The following is a 23,431-nucleotide window of genomic DNA, read 5'->3' as shown; positions in this document are numbered from 1 at the left end:
TCTCAAATGGTAATAACATCCTCATGTACATATTACCAACGTACACAGAGGGATTTCTGTTGTTGGCAGGAGGAGGTGGAGAATAGTTATCTAAAGAAGACTACAAACCCAATGTTGATACTGTATCACCTATAATTAATTACCTTTTTAAAGTGTGACTATTAATATTTTCACCTTCTAAGAAACACTAAGACTTCAAACAGTAAGTACTAGCCCCTGGGCCTATCAAAAAGGAAAAGTCCCCACATGGTGTTTGGATAGCATATGCAATGGCAGTACTATGCTTCATTCTGCAACAACAAACTGAATACTATCTAACTATTTTACTTGTTGTGAAATGCAGTAGGGAGAACAGCAGGAACACATCTAAGGAATGACAGGGAAGTCATTATTCCTGTGTGTGTGTGTGTGTGTGTGTGTGTGTGTGTGTGTGTGTGTGTGTGTGGTTCTGTACAAAACACTGTATTACATACTAAACAGAATGGCAGTGCTGCTGGCAAGGGGGGCGGGGGGGGGGGGTTTTCACTAATGCAAAGCCCCAAGCAGGAGCTTGTTGTAGTAAGACCTCAGCAGCCAGGGTATCAGCACGGAGCTCACATCCCTACAATAGCAGGTGCATTCTAAGAATGAGTCTGTATGCCTATATTTGTAATCAATTATTTGCTCTAAAGGCATAGGAAGCCAAAAAATTATTCAGATATAGTCATTTTGTAAATTTTGGATATTAAATAATATTGGATATCAAGTTTATTAATTTGCTTTATCCTTAAACATTACAATAGCCCTAATATTAATTTGCTGTATACTTAAACATTACAATAGCCCTTACTGCTTTTTTTGATATTCCCAAGAAATGATACAGTTCAGACTTCCTAAATATACCACTGAGAAATCAAAACACCAAAAATAGACACAAAACAAAGTTTCTAGTAACTCTATGGGTCAATAATTTCCTGTAGTCCCGATACTGTCATACAGCTAGAGTTGGAACCTGATGAGATTCCAGGTGTTAAGGATGTTTTACGTCCTTCAGAAGCTCATGTTTTAGACATGTATTCTCATGTCACTACCACAGTAAGTTGATGCTGAGTTCAGAAGTGGAGAGAGAAGACTGTGGTTTATTGTATTTAAGGCCAGGCACACTGATAGACTTTTTACGAACTGGTTGGTGAAAAAGAAAACCATAATCTCTAAGATTTCACAGGGGCACTCAAGTAAAACTGACAGCAAAGAAAACAAACATGAGAAGCCTACTACTCTTCTGATTTTTTAAAATAAATGCTGCTACTGCTGCTGCTGTGGGTGGCCAGCAGTCTCGAAGCAACTCCAGGCTGCAATCACAACATCCATTAGAGTGCTCCAGAGTCAGAGCAAGCAAGTGGTTTTCAGTGCCGCTGGTAAATCACCTGATCCTATTACAAAATCAATTACTGCAGTACATTTCCACTGCCACAATCTGATGATGACAAAATGATATTGGATAGCTACTGCAAGGTCAAGAAAACTGCTAAGAACATCTTAATTGGTCTTTTATGTTTAATCATTTGGTCCTACTAATAACGCAGGCATTTTAACTGTATATTTTTATTTGAAATAAATCTATGTAGTTACCTTTGGTTGCCTGGGACATTCGATGGAAAATCTCTGCAACTGGTCTGATGTATGGCTACCAGGGAACAGATCGGAGCAGCAAGACGAACGACACAACCTCTTCATTAAAAAAGAAATAATGATGCAGCCACAGCCACACATTGACTTGATCATTAAAAGAGAATTTGACTTAAAAAATCACAACTACTAAGGTCCCAGACAGACTAAAACTAGCTAACTGACTCATTCTGCAGCTCTCTGGCTGATAGAAACACTGCTAAAAAAATGAATTAAAAACAACTGAAAAATCAAGTTCACAACAACAGAAGATAACAGCCACAAACTCATCACCAAGAAAATCTGTGAGAAGCATCAGGTCTCCTGCTACTACACAAAAATGTAAAGTGCTTTAATATTCCAACGTGTTTATATTAAAGCTCAAGAACTTAGCAAAGGAGCAAACTCCAGACACCCCGAAACATACCAACCACTCTTTCTGCCTTCCATCAGTTTGGATCTGTTTGCCTACACCTTCCGCTCAGCCTATCCAACCTGTTCCCTCTGTAAATTTCAACAGCCAACCGGAAAGAGCCCCACCCCTCGCTGTCCCCGCACACTGTTCAAGAAAGACTCCGACTCAGAACTGCTGCAGCACTGCTCAGGGAAACAACAGGAGCGAATAACTGGACAGGCTTCTAGCTCACCAGTCAGAACTGATGACCTAGGACTCTACACTTCAAGAAGCCTGCCAAACACTCACAGTAAGCATGCTCACTCACTTTACTTCTCGACTACAGATTTATTTACAGTACTGTTCTCGATCTTACTAGCCAACCTCAAATTCAATGAGTAAACAGAAAACACAGGCCTAAATCCTTCTTCTTTTAAATAAAATTTAGATAGTAGCTAGTACAAATCTTTGAATAGTGGTGGGAGAGGGCAGGAGGGTAGCTGAGTACAATGTACAAAGTAAAAAATTCCCTCTGAATACTGTACTCAGACCTGAGAGGTAATGCAAATAAAATTCTACTGCAAAACAATTCAGTACAGAAAATGATGAAATGAGCAGCAAGGTGAGCCATGCAATCCCTGCTATCGTGGATGTTCAGTTTAACTGGGAAGAAGAGGATGTGACTATGTACATAAGTACGGTAATAACTAAAAGCCACCAAGGACCTCTCCTCACACTGCATCTTCTCCCTTGGTCATTTGCATTTCAGTAGACAGAGAAATTTGAGAACCTAAAAACCTCTTTGAAAATATAAGCAAACAGTATTAAAGATGTTAGTCATTCCCTAATTCCCTAATATGTTTATACTTAAAACATTCTACCTTTCCTAATAACATATAGTTACTTGCATCTGGTAATTATAATTCTTTCTAAATTCCCAGAATAAGAGAATCACATTAATACAAATACGTTAGTCTTCTTAAATAATCATATTCAAAATAACTTAATGAACAGATACAAATGTCAATTCTTTTTAATACATCTTTAAAAAAAAAAAAAGGAAAGTGAAAATAACAAAATGCCTTCCATTACAAGATTCTATGTCCTGTGGCATTGAAAAGCTCTGTATTTGTGTATGTCTCATGCTCAATTCCTCCCCTGCTTTAGAGCTATCACGAGCCAGTACTGTTCCTGCCTTCACCTTGCACTGTCCTTTTGATATCATGTTATACTTCAATCAGTTTTTCCAGAATACCTCGGAGCAGGCATGCACTGCACAAGGTGGGGGGACAAAAGCCCAACCTTCTGTAAATAAAAGCTACAGAAAGAAAGAAGCAAAATAATTCAGCAACCTCCTACTCGCCTGCCGAAGGCACTGTATGCTGAACAGAATTTAAAGCCAGATGCAATTGAGCTGTCCTGCCCTGAAGTCTACCTTCCTGTGTTGCTGCTACACTAGCCAGTACATGGAAAAACAAAGGACTACCAGCCTAAGTTCTAAAATGATTGAACAACAGAACTTGGAAAATCTAGCTCTAGCCATGCTGCCACCAGACATTAGGGGAAAAGGTTCATGAGCTTCTCTAGCAAATAGGGGAGGCAGGGGAGCAAAAAGAGGTAATGAAAAAAATTAATGCATCATGCTAGGGTAAGAACAGGCACCAAGCATTAACACTTGACATAATTTACACTGCCAATAAATATACAATATGCTCAGAAGAAGTACATCATCATGTGTAAAAATAAAGCAAGTATGAATTTAAAGTCCCCAGCACAATGAAAGCAAGGCATCTGACGAGCCCTCAGCATTACTACTAATTCTAAACAAAGCCTAAAATAAGATCCAAAAGCATAAAATGCTTCTGAAACATCCAGCCATGAAATGCTTAATCAGCCTCATTTCCCTTACCACCCCCAATATCCCTTGGCTCTTAAATTAGTTCTAACAAAAATAGAATGTAAGCAATAATGGTCATTTTCATTATTTATCATTTTTCTTCCTTGTCAGCTAATTCAATGTACTATTGATCCTTAGGTTGCATACAGACAGAACTTGAAGACTAACCAACAGAAATAAACATTTTTAAAATGTCAAAAAATAAGTATAATTTTGTTCTGGGAAAAGACAGTGAATATTTAATCAAATCTACCTACAGGCCTGTTTACAGGGAACATTACATATTAATATTTGATCATGAGCAAATTAAAAGTATGATTATTTTTTTTCTCTCTAGTGCTAGGGATGAAACCCAGGGCTTTAAGCATGGTAAACAAGTGATCTCCTGCTGTGGAATAATCCTTTTGTACACTGTGAAGATTTGTCACTGTGATTGGTTTAATAAGAAGCTGACTGGCCAATGGCTGAACAGGATAAAGTTAGGCAAGAAAGCCAGACTGAGAATGATGACAAGAAGGGCGGAGTCAGGGGAGACATCAGCCAAACACCAAGCAGGACGTGTAGAAAATGAGCTAACAAGCCATGAGCCACGTGACAAAGCATAGATAAGAAATATGGGTTAATTTAAAGGTAAGAGTTGGCCAGTAACAAGCCTGAGCTATTGTATTTATAATTCATATTAAGTCTCCGTGTTGATTATTTGGTAGCGCTGCTGAAACCGGAAAACTCCGCCTACAATCTACCACTGTCTTAGTTACTGCTCTATAGCAGTGAGGTGACTGATACCATGATGAAGGCAACTTTAAGAAGAAAGAATTTAATTGGGAGTTTGCCTACAGTTTCAGATGGTGAGTTCATGACCACCATGATGTGGACTATGGCAGTAGCTGACAGCTTACAACTCATCAGCAGGTTGGAGGCAGAGACACTAGGCCAGGTCAGAGTCCACCCCCCAGTGACACACCTCCTCCAACAAGGCCACACCTCCTAATCCTTCCCTAAACAGTTTCACCTACTATGGACCAAGTATTCAAATATATGAACCACTACAGGCCATTCTCATTCAGACCGTCACAACCACTAAGCCACACTCCCAGTCCTCATGATTACTTCCATAAAGTTAACCAGTTTCCTTCTTAATTACAAGTAACTCAATGTCAAAATTTTACTTTAAAAAGTTAAATACTGTATGTATGCATACTGAATTAATTTTCAATTCTTGAGAAAACAAGAGGATCCATCTGTTTAGTAGTAGCCTTAAATGTTTGCCTAGCATGCACAAGGCCCTGGATCAGATCTCCAGCTCTATCTATCCACCCACCATCCATCCACAGAAACCTACAAACACAACTCTGCAATAGGATATTCTTCTCAATTAGCACATATTTATATGTAATTAATGCCCTCTGCTGGCCTCCATGGACACCAAACATATATGTGGTACAAAGACATACATGCTGGCAAAACACTCATACAAATAAAATAAAATAAATCTTAAAAATGAAAATAAAGAAGAACATATTATGGCTAGTCACCAGTCGCCGTGGCATAGGCATAAAGTCCTGGAGAGTGGAGAGGCTGAGCAGGAGGATTGCTTCCATGTAAGTTGGAAATCAGAATGAGATTCTGTCTCAAAAACCAGGTAACATTTAGAAGACAACCGGGAAGAGTACAGCACAATAACTTAGAGGAATTCCCGTTGGTAGAACTATGGTAAATTTTTGACGTATCAAGGTTTTATAGTAAAAATTGGTGGGTGACTTAGTATCTAAATCTGTATATATTAGCCCACATTTTTCCCCCACAGAGTTGAGATTCCCATAAGCCCCATAAGATTAACTTTCAAAAACATTCTCTTTGGTTCTACCCTTGACTGAACTTCAAGTCCTTGGTCTTCTAGAACTAATTCTCGTTCACTCAATGACTCAAGTATTTATTAGCATCTAATGTGTTAGGCAAGTAAGAGTAACAAAGACATTCAAAAAGAAATAGAAATCCCTTCCATTAGCATTAAACTTATATTCCAGGATCAAAGACAAAACTAAGTTTAAAAAAAAAGACATAACAAGCAAAATAATTACTGTAATAAATGGTGATCCGCACCAAGAAGAAAAATACAGGAGAAAAGATTAAATGGTTTGCAAAAGCCTCATGTCTACAACAAAAGTCTAAGTAAAACTTGTATAATATTTCAGAACACTTTTAAACGTCAAGAGAGGAGGAGCAGTACAAACAAGACAGTCAGCAGGAAACAGAATGGGCATTCCAAATGAAAAGTTTCCAATATGCAGAAGAAAGAAGAGTGGGTTTTCAGATTCATATTTAGTACAACTATATTCAACTTAAAATACTGCCAATATTGCTTTGTCTTTTTTCTTTCTTGCAGGTATTCCCAATTCCTACATGCACTACACATACACACACATTCACTCATACCACCCTCCCCCTGCCACACACACACACAATTTCACAAATGCCTCTCATGTTCACTGAATCACCACACGATATCATCATATTAACTGTATTTCCATAACAATTAACACCAGTCAATATCCAAATTTTCCATGTTGTCTCATAAATGTCTTTTACAGTTAACAAGTTCTAAGCAGAAAGAGTAGCACTCTGTTGCCCCTACCTTCTTCCATCATTCTCATTCCAAGAAGTTCTCCAGGCGCCTGGATTCCCCTGCCACTGTCCAGCAGAAACACTTACATTGTGCAGTGTGTTTTTCACATATCCCCAGCCTTGTTACCCACACTCGCATATTAACTTAACTACAAACAACTTTTAGCAATGAGTGTTCTAAATTCAACTAATAAAGAAATCCTAACAATATAACTGGCACACATGGGAATTCTGGCCCCAGAGAAACAAGCAGCAACTTAAGTTTGCTAGTGATTCCTAAACAGCTGTTGAAAGGCTGAGCATAGTGCAGTAACCCTGAAGCAACAGAAGAGGGAACTATAATATTTAGAAATTCCATACTAAGTACATTTTACTACATTTTACTTTAAATTTAAACACTAAATTTCAACTTAGTGATGGTCAAAAGCGCAATTATTATTATTACATATGCTTCCATCAGAAAATAAGCAAACAAGACCCCATTGTAGAACAAAGTCCTTTTAAAAGGTAGGTAAAGTCCGAATGTGTGGATATTTATAATTCAAATGTACTAATCAGCCATTATCAAATGTTATCACTTAAAATGATTCAAAAAACAATGTACTTCTACTTTCCAAGTAACTTTCTTCAATAAATAAGCTTATCTAAATGGACTGATGTATTTTGCTAAATAATTTTTCATCATAAATTCAATTTTTAACTTTTAAACAAGGAAGTTCTGAATTTTGAGTTAAATTTTTACATATCCATGTGTTCAAAAAGAAGTCTCAAAGTGGCAGGGCAGTGGTGGTGCACGCCTTTAATCCCAGCACTCAGGAGTGAGCACCTGTGAGTTCAGGGCCAGCTTGGTCTACAGAGTGAGTTCCAGGACAGCCAGAGTTTCACAGATAAATCTTGTCTCGAAAAGCAAAACTCCTAACCATGTTCAGGGTTAGGGAAACAGATCAGTGAGAGAGCTTGCCCGGTATATGCAAATCCTCGGGTTTCACCCCCAGCCCTAAAAGATGTTTGCTCCAAGCAATATGGTATTTTATGAAAATATAAACTTAGAGACTGAGGAGATGGCTAGGCAGGTGAAATGCTTGCTGGGCAAGCACGAGGACCTGACCAGATCCCCAGGCAAAAAGGTTTGCATGCAACTGCAATCCTACCACTGAGGAGGCCGAAGCAGGAGAATGCAGGGCTCACTGGCCAGCCAATCTAACCCACCGGGAAATTCTACATTCAGTGAGACCCTGTGTTGAAAAATAAAATGGACCATGAAAGAAAGTCGCTCAGCATCAGCCTCCACACGTGTACCCACAGGTGACTTTCACCAGCAGTACCTTTAACACTCAACGTTTCCATCAGCGATCTATGTATGAGGATTTCACTGATTTCTTAAGAAAATTGGCTTTCTTTTCTTTGTATTTTATTTATTTATTTGTGTGAGAGCATGCATGTGCTTGTGCACATGTATGCTAGTATGGGCACATGCATATATGTGCCTGCAGAGGCCCTGAGGGGGCATCAGATCTACTGGAGCTAGTAGAGGTGCAGGAAGTTGGGACTGCCTAATGTGGGTACAGGTAACTTAACCTGGGTCCTCTGCATGAGCAGCAAGTGTTCTTAACCGGTCTACCATCTCTCTAGCCCTTATTCCAGCTTTTTTTTTTTTTTTTTTTTAAACCAAGGTCCTTTATGTCCTTCTGAGGTCTCATCAAGCAAAACTTTTATATTTCACCTTATTCAAAGCAAGCTAGGTTTTCTCCATTCATGCTCTTCAAAATTCTATCACTTATTATACATTCCCCAAGTTCTCCCACACACATCTAAAGGGATTTTTCTAATAGCAACACTCCATGAATGGGTACCAAGGTCTGCATCAGCTTCTGTGGCTGCATAACAAACTCACTGGCAGAAGTAAGTTTATTAGCTCAAAGTTTTTGAAATCACACATTCAAAACTAGTTTTACTGAGCTAAATCCAAAGTGCTTGCAGGCCAAATTAATTTGTTCTCCTTTGCTTTTACAGCCCGCAGAATGCTTACTGAATCCCCCAGATTACTGGCCCCTTTCTTCTTCAAAGCACAGTACCACTTGTGCATCTTTCTCTAATCTCTTCCTCTTTCCTAGCCTCTTCAACATTCTTAATCACATATGCAGAGTTCCTTCAGTACAAGGCACAACAGAGCTTTTGAAAATTAAGATGCAGACACAGTTGGGGGGAGCATTATTCAGTCTTCCAAAATACAATACAAAACAACAAAATATAAAAAGTCAGACATGGTGGCACATGCTGAACTGACAATACAGCCCTCCAGAGTCTAGGGCAGTAGATCCAATGCAAATCTGAGGTCAGCTTGGTCTATGTAAGAATTATGGGATAACCAGGGTATATACAGAGATGTTAAAAGAATTTCTAAAATAAAAGGTTTGAAATGTAAAAGCAAAAATATAAAATGGTCTTTGAATAAAAGAATTTTGAAAAATCAATCACACACTGTGAAGAGTCAGCAAATAGCTGTCTAAGCAGCTCGTGTCAAGAATACACAGGGCTCTTGACAGCTGAGTCAGTCAGCCTAACAATGCTGGAAGAAGAGGAACCGGGGACTGGGGGACTGCTGCTTACTTAGTACAGAGTTTCTGGTATGAGTAAGAGCAAAGTTCTGGATATAAGTAGTGACAGGTACACAGCAGTGTGAATGTAATTAATGTAACTGAACTGCCTACCTGAAAGAGTTAGAATGGCAGGTTTATGTTATAAAATTTTCACATTTTAAGAAGTAAAAATGTGCTACTAAGAATCCTGAACAGAAATTAAAATTGAACAGATTTCATATAATAAAGAATATCATTTAACATCAATTTGTGATATTATTAAAAACAGTCTGGTGTATCATTTCTCAGATATTTAACAAGAAACACATTCAAATAAACAAAAAGTACAATAAAGATCCCCAACAACAATCAGCAAAATCAAAATTTAATCAAAAAGAAACAGCACAATTTGATAAACGTTTTCATGTAGACATTATTTCGTCAACAATATAGTATTATAGATTGTTGTTTTTATTTTTACAGTAAGGAAAAAGCATGCAGCTTTTTTATAATTAGAAAAAATGACAGTATTACATATTTGCTAGCATTGATGTGAATTCTTTCACCAGGTGGCTATTTCCCTTCAAACTGATGGATTTCCTTTCAAGTTACTTATAATTGTGGTCAGATAAAAGAAAACCCCAGTGTCTTTGTTTGACTTTCAAATGTAACAGTCACAGAATTCATATGTGACAGCTTTCCCTTCCAGCTCTCTGAATGACGACTCCTCATCTTCTAGACAACACTGTTTCTGATAAGTTCTTTTTCTGTTATTGCTTTCAAGATTTTCTCTGTATTGGTGGCAACTGAGCAGCTCGACCACTTAGGTGACTAAGTATAGATTCTTTGATGGTGGTTCTGCCTGAGCTTCTTGGTTTTGTGGCTGACACTTCCCACTGAATAGGATCACCAGCCATTACTTCTCCTCCTGTGACTGCACACAGCCAGCAATCTTTGACCAGGTCTCTCTCTATTCTTTATCCTCCCCAGCCTTCCAGCTGATGGCTTTTATTACTCTGAGTTAATTGACTCTCCTCATTGCTCAACAGTTGTTTTGCTTATTTAATTAGCTCTCCTTCCAGACAGCCCTAAACTCTCTCCTGCTTCTTTACAGTATCTCTGCTGATGTTCTCTGTGCTCTATCTGTTCACTCTGCAGTATTTTTCAATCATCTGAACACAGGATTACTTGTTTTTTCTGATGATACCTCAGAGTTATTTTAAAATCTTTAATCATTATCTAGTCCTCTCATAGTTTCCACTTGTTAATTTACTGTATCTGAAAATGAGTCATATCCACTTTCCATACGTATCTAGTAATTTCTGGAGGAAAACAGACAATATAAATAATAACAGCATATCTAGACTTTGCTATATTCTTTCAGAGGAACTTCTGGTTTTAGTGTTGTGAATGGGAACTCCAAAATGTTTCCTCTGCAGTGTGTGGCTACTACCTGGCTCAGTCCCCTCATCTCTGAGGCATCCTTCCTATTTCTCAGCCTGTGGAAGAATTGGGTAGAGACTGTACTCGGATGGCTCCCATCCTCTGATGTTCTCTGGCCTCAAGGTTTCTTCCCAGCATCTCAGCTCTTCTGTCAGCCTGTGTTGTCTGCGATACTCTAAGGAAGCTTCTGGCCACCCAGACCACATGACCAGTCAAAACATATGCAGTCAAAAAGAAACAAAAAGACATATCTCAAATGGATCCATTTTCTCTGGAGAACAGAAATCACAAGCAGGCATGTTAAACTGCCAAAATCCCAGTACTTGGGAAGCTGGGATATCCAAGACCCGCAAGGGATACAGAGCAAGACCCTGTCTCATTAGGTGTAGGGGAAAGAACGCTCACACAACATAGAGTAATATAAACCAACCACACACAACACTGATAACATAAACCAACCACACCACACTGACTGACATAAACCAACCACACAACACTGACTGACATAAACCAACCACACAACACTGATAACATATACCAACCACACACAACACTGACTGACATAAACCAACCACACCACACTGACTGACATAAACCAACCACACAACACTGATAACATATACCAACCACACACAACACTGACTGACATAAACCAACCACACAACACTGATAACATATACCAACCACACACAACACTGACTGACATAAACCAACCACACCACACTGACTGACATAAACCAACCACATACGAACAACATAGTCTTTGTAACACACAGAGTCAAACAGGAGGTTAACGGAAACAAACACCTGAGGAACTGAAACACAAATACAATAATAACTGCTTCCGCTGAGCTCTGACCATGAGATACAAGACATGTCAGTGTTCTGTATGGACTTGTGATGAAGCCTGTCACAGACTTTGACTATCAATAAGTATTTATTTTAAAATGAACTTGTAACTTTATGCAAAATGCATAACAAAATGAATGCTGAGCTCTATCAAAATTAAAATCTTTCATTCTTCCAATGACATTTTTTAAAAGTAAAAAGATAATCCAAAGAATAGGAGAAAATATTTGCAACTCATATTTGATAAAGGTCTAGTAGTCACAATTTATAAAGACTACTCACAATTCAATATTAAAAGTATAATATAAGCTGAAAAATGAGTAAAGAACTTGAATAGCTCTTTCTTCAGAGACAACAAATGATCAGTAAGCACATGAAATCACCCACAATGAAATACCCTTTCACACCAACTAGGAAGACTAAAATACAGGCATAAGTGTCCATGAGGATGCAGGAAAACTAGAACCTTTGTGTATTACTGTAAAATGCTACTTGAAGAGGTACACAAAGGACTAAGTATCAATCCTACCCCATTCAGATATGCTCAAAAGAAATAAAAATAGACATCCACACAAAAACTTATACAAGAAAGCTCACAACACATACATTCCTACCAACCAAAAAAGTGGATCTATCAACCGATGAATGACTAAATAAAATGTGGCATACGAACGACTATTAATACGTCATAAAAACGAGTTAAATACTGATATGACACATACAATGCTGAAAATATTGTGCTAAGTGAATGAAGCCAGGCACAAAAGAACAAATACTGTGTGGTGCCATTTTTACCAATGTCCAAAACGGGCAAACTCTCACAAGCAGAAGCCCCGTCATTGATTGCCTAGAGAGAGAGACAAAGGGAAGAAGGGAAATGAAAGCAGCCTGAGCATGAATGGCCGTGAGGAGTGTACACACTGAATATACTCAAGGATCACTAACAGTATACAAGGATGAGGTTTTCTGCTGTGTGAACTATAGGACAATAAAAGTGCCACTAAATACATTTAAAATTCAATATTCACCATAAGCCAACAATGCTGACAGTTGGTTCTAACTCAAATTTAAGAAAGGTCAAACTACCCCTTTCTGTGTATACACTCCAGAATCAGTCACCACACTGTAAGGTAGTAAAAATCTATATAGGTATCCTTGTTCTATCATATGCTCCTAAATTTGCTACATATTACAAGTGAAGATCGTAACTGCTGAGCATGTAAGCATTTGCTATAATTGCTATGGAAATATCCTCTGGTCAAATATTTACTATTTCAAATACAGTAAACAGTTTAGTACAAGAAAGGATGTTTTTGTTTTCATTTCATATTTCTTTATGTATCTAGAGACTCTCCTTCAGCTAATGAAATAAACATTTTTGGTGATTATATTATTAAAACAACCATAAACTATATCATGGAATTTGATTATCAGATGTCTAAGCATTTTGTCTCATTTTGTAGAACACTTAATCACTTTAAAATTTTTCACTATTAAAAAGGAATGCATGTAAAATGGTGTAACCACTATGGAAATTAGTACAGAGGCTCCTCAAAAAACTACAAATAGAACTCCATATGATCCAGTTATCCCACTCCTGGGCATATATCCAAAAGAATCTAAGTCAGCATACCACGAAGTGTTACGTACATCAGCATTTATGGCAGCACTATTCATAACAGATGAATGAATGGACAAAGAAACTATAGCACACACACATTATGGAGGTTTGCCCCCCCCCCTTCCAGCTATAAAGATGAGTAAAAATATGGTAAGAAAATGGGTAGAAATGAGATCACCATGTTAATCGATGATTAAGCCAAATTCAAGGAAAAGAAACTAGGGTCTGTTTTATACGCAGAACATATACAATATGTATGTGGGTAGATGCATGGGTAAATGTAGAAGGCAGCTATCTAGGAGAAGGAACGGGCCTAGAAGAAGCAGGAACAAGAAACGGGCTGGGGAGATGGTGCGGTGACTCAGTGCTTGCTGTGCGAGCGTAAGAGCCGAAGTTTTGGTGCCCAGCACTCACATTAAAGCTGGGCAGGGTCACGTGGACCTCTAACTCCACCACTGGGGTGGGGACACAAAAGGACTGTCAGGGCTTGCTGGCCAGCCAGCCTGGCCAAAAGATGGTGAGCTAAAGTTTCAGTGAGACCCCGTCTTAAGAGGATAAGGTGAAAGAGTGACATCTTCCTCTGGCTTCCTCTGGCTTCAGCATGCATGCACACATACCTGCACTCACATGTGCACACATATATTTACCACACACACATACTATACACATAGATGGGGTCAGGGGGTGAAGAAACAGTTTGCCCTAGTGAAATGGTAACTTACCAGATTTTTAATTAGAGGTAACTACAAAAGTTTTCATTTTACTCTTAAAACAAAAAAATAAAAATAGTACAGATAGGAAATAGCATAGATGCTAACTCACAGTAATAGTGTTTATGCTGACACACTGTAGTAAACAATATTTAATACTTAATATTTAATTAAGGAACAGTCAAGCAATGAATGGAATAATAATAATAACAATAATAATAAATATGTGTTATAGTATATAATCTTAGGTAGGAAAAGTCTTATTTAATTCATAAATTTACTATTCCTGCTTACTAACCTGATTTTCTAGACACAATGTGTAGAGGGATCACAAAAGATATAAAGAGAAGAAAATTCTCGTACCTAGGTAAAAATGAAAACAAATATAATTCTTATTGCAATTTAACTTATTGTTGTCAGAGGTGTTCAAATAGAATATGCATCAACTTAAGGAACATGCAAAAGTACAGGGAAAGCAAGTACTTACCAAGTATTTAGAGAGCCTTTTAAAAGTCTCCTTGACAGCTGAGAGTTCCTAATAATAAAAAGAAAATAAAAATGATTCAATGTCAGTTGAACAGACTCTGCCTAATTTAAACAAAACTTTCATGTTCTTAAAAAGAACTTGTATACATAACACATGGAGGAGCTAACAAACTACCAGAACACTGGCAAAGTTTACAATATTAAAATATTTTATCCACAGCAAAGTTATATATAAACTGGCAAATTGATTTTACTGTTTATAAAAGTCAGATTTAAGTCATCTTATTTAATAAAAACTATACTACAAATCATCTCTGTCAACTCCCAAGTTTAATTAGGTTCAAAGACTCAGGAATAAAAGTACTAAATAATATTTAGGGAACTGACTAATTGCCAGGCACTTCACTCTGGACCTTAAAAAGCCTATATTTATCTTTTTCATTGTTAATCACATCACTCATATTAATGACTAAGTCATCTGCCTAAACACAGCAGCTGCACTCAACTACACAGTTCATGTTTTTAACCATCATTATAAACTGGATATGGGTTCCACTCTTTTGGGAAGTGGATACAAGAGGATCAAGAGTTCCATGTCAGGCCACACAGGAAGTTTTAGGCCAGCCTGGGCTAAAGATACCACCTCAAAAGAAAAGACACACATCTTTTCTCACCACCACAAGACACAAATGTACTTCAGCATCAAGTAAAACTGCCTGCCTTTTAGTCAAGGGGGAAAACTTAAAATGTCTTTTACAGACTCACCAGATTTAACTAAGAACACAAACTGTTACCATCTAGAAAGTATACCACCAGTTATAAAAATAAAATGTTCCTTGGGCTGGCAGGATGGGTCGGCAGGTAAATGCCCTAGGTCGTGTTCTATCTGATGATCTCAGCTTCATGCCCAGAACACACAAGGATGAAAAAGCCTAGCCTTCAAGTTGTCCTCTGCCCTCCACAAGTATGTACACAGCACACACCTGCATACACAATACACAGTGTAATTTTTCAGATTTCCTGAGTACATCATACCAATAGATTTTCTGTATCTAACTGTGCTAAAATCAAGAGCAATCAAATTAATAGCATCCAACCCCAGACCATAGGAAATGTAGAAAGATGGGCATATTAGAGACATCAACAAAATTTAGGACAATAAAGTTTCTGTAAGATGACAAGAAATGGTTTAATTTTTTTAAGTAAGGCAAAGATTATTCTTAAATCGCACACAAGGGAAAATTGATTGTTAAAATCAGATATTATTTATAAAAAAAAACTTCATGCAAACTATAGATTACAGAACTCTAGCAAGGGACATGTGCAACTAAGATTCATATCCAAAACACATTTTGAAAAAAATTTCAAGTCATCAAGAAAATGACAACCAGGGCTGGAGAGATGGCTCTGTGGTTAGCGCACTTTCTGCTTTTCCAGCACCCACCCTTGAGACAGGGTCCCTCACTGAACCTGGAGCTTGCTGCTTTTTTGTCTAAGCTGGCTGGTCAGCAAGCCACAGTCATCCTTCTGTCTCCAACTGATCCTTGCCCCAAGCACTGGAATCACAAGCGCACATGAGCACTCCTGGCTCACGCTTGTGCCGCAAAGCACTTTCACTCACTGAGAGATCTCTACAGCTCCATTTGTGAATGGTGTCTTGGGGTGGGGGGAACTGAACCTAGGATGCCATGTACGCAAGGCAAGCACTCTACCACTGAGCTACAGCTCCACCACTTACACCACGTTTTGCTAACACTTCTTATATTCAAGTTAAATTCACAAACATATGGGTCAGTGAGGTGGTTCAGCAGGTAAAACTTTACCATGCAAGCCTGACTCATTTGATTCCCAGAACCCACAGTGGAAAGATAGAACCAACTCCTGAAAGCTGTCTTCTGACCTCCACACAAACATACACTGTGGCATACACACACACACACACACACACGAACACCAACATACACATACACTACAAATACATAACCCAGAACATAAAGAAAGGAATTAACAGCAACCAGATGGTCATGCCACACATTTGTAAAACCTTTAAAGACAACTATTCAATCCTATTGTTTACAAAACTAAGATTTTTTTTAAATCAATGCCTCTAAAGAAAAGTCTTTTTAACCTGCTGAAGAAACGCTTATCAAATATTCTTATATCCCTAAATTTCTTGTTAATATTGACAATGATAGATTCCTTATTTAAAATATAAGTAGTCTCATTTCTTTTTATTTTACTTTTCCATTTGATTTACCTAATCACTGTCTCTTAATGTAAACAATTTCTATTTTTCTCTAAACTACATTAGCATCTTGATTTAATTTGAAGGTTTTTTTTAACACATTTGAATAAAGACACCTACTTTATAATTCGCAGCAACAGGTTTGCCTTGGGTTGTTACCTGTTTCCTTTCTGTTTACATTTGTTTGTTTGTTTGGCAGGTGCACAGGCATGTGTATGTATGCACACAAGTGCCACAAGGAGATCAGAGAACAACTCGTGGACGTATGTTCTCTTTGTCCACCTGTAGGTCCCACGGGTTGAACTCAGGTTGGCAGACTTGGCAGCAAACACCTTTAATCATTGAGACAAGGCCTGCAAACCCAGGCCTTGAAGATAAGCTCCCTCAACAATCCCCAAATGCTGACAAACTTAAGCTTCTCCTCAGTCCAGCAGCTATTAGAGATGGACTCACCAAAATGTTACAAGAATGTAAGAATTTGGCCTAGGGGAGAAAGCTGCACTCAACCAGGAACTGTGAGGTTTCTGTGAGAGGACAGCCAGCCACACGATACAGATGCTGACACTTTTGGACCACAGTGTACAGAAACACTTCCACTGAGTCCATTTTTAAAACTCAGATTCCATTCTCCCTTCATGCATGAAACATACTTCTTTAACTTTCTTGTCTTTCTATTACTAAGAGCAGTATCAGCATCCTTTAAAGTAAGTGTTAATTGGAGAGGTATCCTATAACAAAAAAGGGAAACCCCTTAATGAGAAATTTGTCTTCCTGAAAGAGAAAGATTAACTATTGAACTCTTACCCCCAAAGAGATCTGTACCTCTCAGTAGGAAAAAAAAAAAAAAAAAGAGGAGGAGGAGGAGGAGGGAGAGAGGGAGGGGGGGAGGGAGGGAGGGAGGGAGGGAGGGAGGAAGGGAGGGAAGGAGGGAAGAGAGGGGTGTCTACTTTGAAGGTAAGAATGTACAATGACCAAAGGCAAGATCAATAGATCTTGTCTGGAGCCCACAGAACCAGACTGTGGTGATTTCTGATAACATAGAGATCTCGGAAAGACTGTAAAGAATGGAAGCAGGAAGTCTCCGCTAACACAGAAGTACAGTTACCTCAGTAGCTGCACACTGTTCATCAACAGTGAAGTTCATGAAGCTTCTCCCTGTGTCTTAACCATGCAAACACTGATACTTAACAATCCAGTACTTTCCCGGCCACTAGGTAAGTTAGAAGTTCTAGTGTTCTGTAGCACAGTAGTCTATAGTCTAACTATTACAAACAACAATAACAATGTATTTTTCAAAAAAGCTGGATTTTGAATGTTTCACCTCAAAGAAATGATAATCCACAGGTTGAAAACCACTGCTTTACAGGAGGGGTAAAAATTCTCAACTTTACAGGACACACATGAGATCTACACTATTCCATCCCAAGTGAGACTTCAAGCACCCCCTGGCATCGTGGGGTGTGTTCCCCAGGGCGAAGAGGCAGCTACTAGAGATACCTCAACATCAGACCTTAAATTATTTGGGACAAACATCAGAGGTCATTTCTTAAGTTTCTCACCCATTTAGTCTACTCTCATATTTCACAAATGAGCTTAGTGTACGCCAATTTATTTTTCTCCTCTTATACATAGCTATACTCTATTACCCTTTCCTTCAAGTATATTTTTAAAAGCTGTACGCCATAAGAAAGTTTTATTTTAAAAAAATCTAAATTTTTACTAAAAGGACCTCATGATACACTTCTGTCTCCTTAATAAAGTGTGGGGCGTTGGGTCTACAAAAGAACAGCAGAAAGCTCTCATGTGGTAACTCAGTTTGAAAGAAATACCTCAGCTTTCTGACTGACATTCATATAGCTGCTTCCAGCAAACCAGAAGGAAGCTATGGCCAGTGCCTTTAAAGCATCTGATTTACTCCAATTATCAAAACAGTACAAAAGAGGCTTCAGTACAGCTCACCTCATTTGTAGAGTGCATGTTTCCTCAGTTTTCCTCAACACTTCCACAAACTGTTTCAAAATCCCTGTTACCAGCAGCCAACTTCCATCAAGCACGCATATTCCTTAAATCCACACAAGCACCAGTGCATCCTTTTACTGTCCTGACATATACACTGTACAAGACTGTACAAGTCGAATTCCTGTTCTCTAAAAAGGAACTTACTCCTTTGTATTTGCTGCATATGGGTGTTTTTCCTACATGTGTTGTACATGTACACCAGTCTCATGCTGGATACCCACCGAGGCCAGAAGAGAGTGTTAGAGCCCCTGGAACTGGAGTTATAGACAGTTTCGAGCTGCTGCGTGCTAGGAATTGAACCCAGGTCTTCAGTAAGAGCAACAAGTGCTCTTGACCACTGAGCCATCTCTTCAGCCGCCATGAACTCCAGAAACAAAATGTCATTCACTCTGCTATGCAGCTAGCAGATCTGTAGCAAATTTATGATGGAATACTAACACATAAGATCCAAACTAGGTTCATAAAAAAAGAAAAAGTGTTTAAAACAACTATACATACAGCTTCTTCAATCTTGTACTACAAAACTTAAATATGATATTATAAAGGAGTCTACAAAATTACATCTCTACTACTTAAAAAATGGCTAAAACAAATGGACCATAGGAATTCGTTTCAAATATAGTTCAATGAAGCCTAGAATCAAGTGAAATGCACTGTGTAATGTTGGTGTGATCAATGACATATTTCGTATGAAAGTGGTCCTCTAGGTTAAAATGGAGAAGAAACTTTCCTACCACTAACAGCATGAGAGAAGTTTTACTGACATAGTACACCTGTGTGTGTATCTGAGATAACACTGGAGTAAAACAACATACTGTGCCTTCACTGTATAATAGTATACACACAATTATGTCCACTGAATGTTATTGGATAATAACACATGATTATGCTATTGATTTATATATTAGTACATCATTCATCATTATTTAGAGTGTACTCTCTACTTATAAAAAATATTTACTCACTGGGTTTGGCGGCACATGCCATTATCCCAGCATTCAGCAGACAAAGGCAGGCATATTTCTATGAGTTTGAGGCCAGACTAGAATTTATACCGAGTTCCAGGCTAGCCACGGCTACATAATAAGATCTTGTATCAAACAAACAAACAAAAACTATTAATAGTGTGCTGTGTAGCTCCAGCAACAAAATATATCTCATGTTTATCATATCTTTTGAATGCAACAACAAGCTACTTGAAATAACTGACTTATACCACCTACGTTTGTGTAAGTGCCTGCTATCACACAACGAGACTGCCTACCAACACCACATTTCAGAGCATCCTGTCATTAGGTAAGATATTACTGCACTAAAAGTTCCAGTATCTTTTTCTACCAACCCACTGGCTACAAAGCAAGTAAAACCTAAGAACTAACTTTATAAAAAATATTAAAGCATTTCTCTTTCTATTAAAAAACAAATGATCCCATGAAAACAGTCTGAAGAGAATTTTAAGAATAGTTTGAACTCAATGAATATAACACACAACATATCAATGTGCATGATGTACTCCATCCAGGCAATGCTTGGGAGAAATTTTAAAGGAAATGTCACATATCTATAATCTGCAAGAAGACTCCATGTTCAAGACCAGCACGGGCTACTGAGGAAGATCCTACCTATCTCAGAAGAAAGAGGGAAGGAAAGAAATGGGGAGGAGAGGACAGAGACGAGGAAGGGAGAATGGAGAGGACAAAAAAACTGGACAAGAGACCAAGGCAGCAGCAAGATGAAAATAATAAAGAGCTGAAATCAACTGATATGCTGGAACAGAAAGCAGGAAAAATAGTAAACACAGAAGCCGGCTCTTTGGAACACAATAAAACTGAGAAGTTCTCCATCCAAACCAACACATAAAACAAAAAGGGAGACGCTCTGTCAACAAGAGGAATAAAGCATGAACTGCCACCAAAGCCCTTACAAATAGTCACTAATAAGGGAACACATTATACCTATAAATTCTGCAACTGACAGGAAATGATCATGTCGTTCTGAAAGATACAGACTGTTAAAATCCATGTAAGAAAAGTCAAATAATCTGAGTTTTCCTAAACATAGAAAGAAAACAAACCTGCCATTACAAATGATTCCAAGACAGGAAGCACCATGCTTTGCTGGGCTCGTAACAACTGCAGTGAAACATTCACATGCACACAGAACAAAATACCAACTAAACACAATCTCTTCTAGACAACTGAAGAAGGAATATGTCTCAATCCAAAACGCCAAAGGACATTATTCCAGAAGGAAAAAACCCTTCACAAACATACACAAAAATCCTCAACAAGAAAACTCAACCCAACAATACAGAAATTTGAGTAAGAAATGGCTTACAGGCAAATAGGGTTTATCACAGGAACAGTCATCTGGCTCAGTATTTTTTAAAAACCAATAGAACTGGCTAGATAGCTTAACAGGTAAACACATTTACTGCTGACCTGAGTGCACCAGAGTTTGAACCCCAGAGCTCATCTGGTAGAGGAAAAACAACTGCCTAAAGTTGTTCTCTGACCTTGGAAAAAAGTGGTAGCATAGGCCTGTGTGCACATATGTGCATGCCCATACTAAATAAATTTTATATATATATGATCATTTTTCTAAACAAGAAAAACCACATTTTCATATCCAGCATCTACTCCCGACTAAGAAAAAACAACTTGGGCTAAAAAGATAGCTTAACAGTGAGTAAAGTGCTTGCTGACTGTGGTCGTTTGAATGAGAATAGCCTCCATAGTCTCATGTGTGACTACTTGATCTGTAGGTGGAATTTTCCTGTCCTGACTGCCTGCTCCCAAATAACTGACACAGAGGCTCAATATTACTTTTAATGCTTGACCAATAGCTCAGGCTTGTTACTAGCTAACTCTTAACGTTTAAATTAACCCGTATTTCTTATCTATGTATCGCCACATGATGGCTTGTTACCTCATTTCCTACACAATCTGCTTCCTCAGTGGATGACTGACATCTACCCTGACTCCACCCTTCTTCATCCCAGCATCCTCAGTTTGATTGTCCCACCTAGCTTTATCCTGCTTTGCTATAGGCCAATCAGCTTCTTTATTAACCAATGAGAGTAATACGTATTCACAGTGTACAGAAGGATTATTCCACAGCACTAGTCCCCAGTTGGTGGAACTACTTGGGAAGGCTAACAGGTGTGGCCTTGTTGGAAGTGGTGCAGTGCTGGGGGCGGGCTTTGCCATTCCCAGCATGCCTCTCTGCCTCCTACCTGTGATCAAGATGTGAGCTCTGAACTGCTTCTGACATCATGTCTTTGTTCCACCATCATGAACTCAAAACTGTCTGAACCAGTAAACCCAATTAATCGCTTTCTTTTAAATGAGTTGTCATGGTCACAGTGTTTTATCAGAGCTACAGAAAAGTAACTAAGAAAAAAGAAAAAAGAAAAACAGCAGTAACATTTTCAGTGTCATCAAGAAAGAGAAGAGGACCAACAGTTCAGCAGGTAAACTTGCTGGCAAGCCTGACAACGTGGAGTTCAGACCCTGGATCTCACAGGAGAAAGGGAGAACTAACTTCTGAAAGTTGTCCTCTGATCAACATCATGTACATACACAGTAACAACAAATATTAAATATAGAAGTAAGTTTACATCTACAAAATATGTGAAAAATCTTTAAGCTGAGGAAGGTAACCAGAGATCTACTAAATGGAGAGATATATTCATGGACTGGGAAAGTCTCAGTATTATTAAAATGTCAATCCTCCTAATATACACAGATTGCCTCTACGTTATGGAGAAAGAGACTATAGGGAAAAGCAACAGAACTGTGCATAGGAGCACATACCTTTAATCTTGGCACTCAGGAGGTGGGGAAGGAAGATTGAGAGGTCGGGGCTTGGGCTACACAGGATTCCGTAAGGAAAAAAAAGAAAAGAAAAAAGAAACTAAGAAAACTGAAACCAAACTTCATTTACAAAAGGGGTGTGTGTGTGTGTGTTTGTGTGTTTGTGTGTGTGTGTGTGTGTGTGTGTGAATAATGAAAAGAAACTCACCAACCAGATATAAAAACTTAAGTCTGTTAGAAAATATTGCAGTATTAGGCAAGAAGGCAATGAAACAATACAATACCAAAATTCTCACATGTTACAAAAGTAGTTATACTCATAGCTGCGGTAGGAACAATCATTGACAGAATGGTTCAAGAACATTCAATCATCAAATTTAAAAAACTATCTCGGGGGCTGGAGAGGTGGCACAGAGGTTAAGAGCACTGACTGCTCTTCCAGAGATACTGAGTTCAATTCCCAGCAACCACATGGTGGCTCACAGCCATCTATAATGAGATCTGGCGCCCTCTTCTGACCTGCGGTCATACATGCTGTATACATAATAAATAAATAAATCTTACAAAAAAAAAAAAAAAAAAAACCTATCTCTCTGGGTCATTCCATTCTAGTTACAATTCTCTTAGTAAAATTTGATGCCTAAATATGAAAATCAAAGTAAAACATTTAAAATATGGAATAATCTCATGAGACAGGAAGTTAGGAAATGCTCTTCTAAGAGTGAAAGGTAAAAAACAGTAAAATTAAAGGTCAAGAGATGGTTGAGTTCTTCCTAGGACAACAGCTGCCCCTTTTACATCTTCACCTTTCCACATGTCCTCCTTACCCTACAAAAAGGCAGCCTGAACACAAAAGCACATAATCTAGTGGGCATGGCTAGGACAAAGAAGACTTGGAAAGACAACAGGGAGTAGCTCCCAGAAGCCCACACCTCAACAATGGGGAACTCAAATGGACCGCTGAGATTCACAAGTGAAGGAATGCAAAGGTAGAAACTACATGTTCTGGAGAAAAAGGCAACATCAACCCCTCCTGACCTTTTCCAATCTCCTACAGAGACCAGCATAGGAAGGAACCACACAACGCCCCCCACTTCTGCC

At 38.4% G+C, this 23,431-nt stretch overlaps 1 protein-coding gene across 2 annotated transcripts in view; it reads right to left on the bottom strand.

Annotated features, from left to right (window-relative positions):
• Positions 1-23,431, bottom strand: part of Fbxw7 (F-box and WD repeat domain containing 7) — a 145,637-nt gene that overhangs the window by 102,863 nt on the left and 19,343 nt on the right. The window contains exon 2 of one of the 2 annotated variants that reach the window (XM_059265553.1): positions 14,253-14,300. The gene's annotated coding sequence lies outside the window, so the exon portion shown is untranslated. Of the gene's footprint in view, positions 1-14,063; positions 14,129-14,252; positions 14,301-23,431 lie in introns of those variants that run through there. The other variant, XM_059265554.1, reaches the window with a different exon arrangement.

Source organism: Peromyscus eremicus, chromosome 6 (genome assembly GCF_949786415.1).
Source record: "Peromyscus eremicus chromosome 6, PerEre_H2_v1, whole genome shotgun sequence".
Lineage (NCBI taxonomy): Eukaryota > Metazoa > Chordata > Mammalia > Rodentia > Cricetidae > Peromyscus > Peromyscus eremicus.
Note: the sequence above shows the minus strand (reverse complement) of the source record. Positions and strands in the feature narration are given on the sequence as shown.